Here is a 2,998-nt window from a genome sequence, read left to right on the forward strand (position 1 = left end):
CCTTAGGTTTCCCCCTCCATCCTCCTGACATGCTATGTTCTCCTCCCTCCAGGGGACGGGGTTGCTGGCTACTACTCTCACTGTCACAAACCGGAATGACATGATGTTTGATCAGAAGATTTCTTTTGTTGTTACTGTTTTTGTGTCCTTTGTTCTCAGGTTTAAATTGTTGGCTAAAAGTAGATGAATTTTAAATAGGAAAAAACATGTTAGTTTTATAAATTTGAAACCTTGGAGCATGATTTTGAAAGACACTGGATAGTGCTTTTCATAGACCTGGGATTTGGATGGAGTGACTGAATGGATTATTAATTTAACACACCAGGGCCCAGAAGCTCATTTGGGATTGTTTCATCGGAACTATGTTTTGTTCACAGAGTTGCTTTCTTGGTTAAAATACATGAGCGCTCAGACTTTGCAGTCAGGATGCTTAGATTTTTCTCAGTTTGTGGAGACTCTTTCACAAGATATTTATTTTTTCAAGCCCATTACTTGGGACCTGGAAGCCATTCTGGATTATGTGCACGATTTGTTTTGGCAAAGGGCTTTGTCATTGTGCCCAGTCAGAAATGTTTGTTCATTTTCCTTTTATTGGTTTTGATTTGAGGAGGTGGAGGAAGAGTGGACAATGGGAAATACGAGTGTAAAAGGAAAGACTGCTGCAATGCATGTTAGATTAGGTTGGTCTGACAGTGAAACATATAACCCCCACATAACTCTCGCTCTCTGGACACCTGTAACTGGTGACCCAGGGCATACAGACTAATTCTCCTAGACAGATGTGTGGCTCAGTTTGTTCCCGAATCTTCCTGACTGCCTTAAAGAAAGTGCCTCCGAAGCAGGATCGTCTTAGGTTGTCATCCTCACATCTGAAGGAACCCTGGCTAACAATGAGAATTGGCGGCAAACCGGTTAGAATTTTAGTAGATATAGGAGATACCCATTCCATCTGAACATGACCTTTGGGAATATTGTCCTCTCATTCCATTGTAATCCAAGGAGCCCCAGGGACCACTCAAAGGACTGTTAACTTGGGAAACCAGAGTAACTCATTCTTTCATTTTAATGTCTTGACTGCTCATACCCCTGCTGGGCCATTCCCTACTTCAGAAACACCAAGTCCCTATCCCGTTCCAGGATGAAAGGGTTTGCTTGTCCATCCAATCCCCACTTTCTCAATCACCTGCCCTGTATCTGAAGAGTACATGTTACAGGCTGAAACACCAGAAGGGTTTGCAGTGGATGACGGCTTGGAGTTTCTCATGTTGACTTTTCCCAGGTATGGACAGAGACATCCCACTGGTTTGTCTCACCAACAGCCTCCACTCATCAACTGGGGCTCAAGTTATGCGCCTCCCCAGTGCATGCAAAACAGTTTCCCATGCCCCATGAGGCTAAGGTGCGTATCACCGTGCACATTAGGTGGCTGCTGAATGTGGAAATTTTAACAAAAGGTCAGGGCCCATGGAACACTTCTCTGTTGCTGGTACCCAAGGTAGGGACCAAAGATTACCTCCCTGTCAAGGACCTATGGGAGGTAATCCAATAGGTAGACAGTATATGCATAACCATGCCAAATTCATAGAATCTTCTAAGCCTTTTGCCCCCCATGTCAGTGGTACACAGTTTTGGACTTGAGGATGCCATCTTTTGAGTTCTCTTGGCTCCAGTCAGTCAACACCTTTATGCCTTTGAGTGAACAGACCCTGAGGCAAGGCTGGAGGAACAATTCCCCTGAACAAGTCTCCCACATGCATTCAAAATTTCCCCACCCTCTTCTGTGAAGCTTTCAACCAGAATCTGGCAGCCTTCTACACTCAATGGCCTCAGGGTACTCTATTTCAATATGTGAATGATATTTTGCTGGTAGCTCCTGACAGGTCGACTTTTAGTTTGGCCACCGAGAACTCTTGGCCTGCCTGCCAGAACTGAGCTACAGGGTCTCTGCTAAAAAAGGTTCAGATAAGCAAACGGGTCACTTACATGGGAGACACCATATATAAGGAGCATTGGGTCTCGGTCAGCACTTGAGTATTGGCCATCACTGCCACCATAATGTCTACCACCAAAAAACAGGGGAGAGAAATTTGGAGACAGTTGGCTATTACAGACCGTGGATTTGAGCTTTCAGAAACAATCAAACCGTTGTATCAAGCCACAAAAGGCAATGGGGCAGGAGTTGATATCAGGTGCTCAAGTGGGAAGAGAATGGGTTGAAAATGACGATGGCAGCATATGTGCAAAAGTGCTTGTTCCAAGTCGTCTTCTTGGTCTGCCCTGAATCTTTGACAGTTGCCTCTCAATGTGCTGTTTCAAATGTTCTTGGATGATCTACAGCAAACTTAATGGCTTGTGTTATCAGTGATATGGTTCAATCATTTGAGCACTCTGTTGGTTCAAGTTCCTTTGGAATGGGTACAAATATGGATCTCTTATGGTCAGTTGTCCAAGTAATTGCCTTCCAAAACTCTTGGCAGAGACTAGGGAATGCTTTAGGTGCTTCATTTGCTTGCTGATACATTTCCATTGTCCTTCGCTCAATTGCTGGAGACTTGCTTTTTGGCTCATGTGTTCAGTGCAGCTTGAAGCAATTCTTTCAGCAGCAGGCTTTTGGATACAGACTACCTCCAGAAATGGTGGGGTGTCGACCAGGACTGTGATGGTGGAATCTTTCTATCTTCTGTTCTGCTTCCTTCGTCGTTCAATATTTTGTCCATAGGATTTTGAAGACTGCATCTCCAGGCTTGAGTTTTGTATTCACTTCTTTCAGTTTAAGTTTTGCTAAGTGGTTTCTCCTTTGGTTTTCTAATTGTATGTTTCTACACGTTTCGTTATATGGTTTTGCTTTGTCTTCTCCAGCTGCCTTTGGACTTCATCCTTCTTTCCATTGGTTTTAGGTACTCTGAGATTGAGAGCAAGGTTCAGAATGTCATCTGACATCCACTTTGATCCTTCCTCTCTTTGCTATCTTTTTGGTGACCTCTGCCTTTTGACGCGA

The sequence above is a fragment of the Tenrec ecaudatus genome, chromosome 16, assembly GCF_050624435.1.
Source record: "Tenrec ecaudatus isolate mTenEca1 chromosome 16, mTenEca1.hap1, whole genome shotgun sequence".
NCBI lineage: Eukaryota > Metazoa > Chordata > Mammalia > Afrosoricida > Tenrecidae > Tenrec > Tenrec ecaudatus.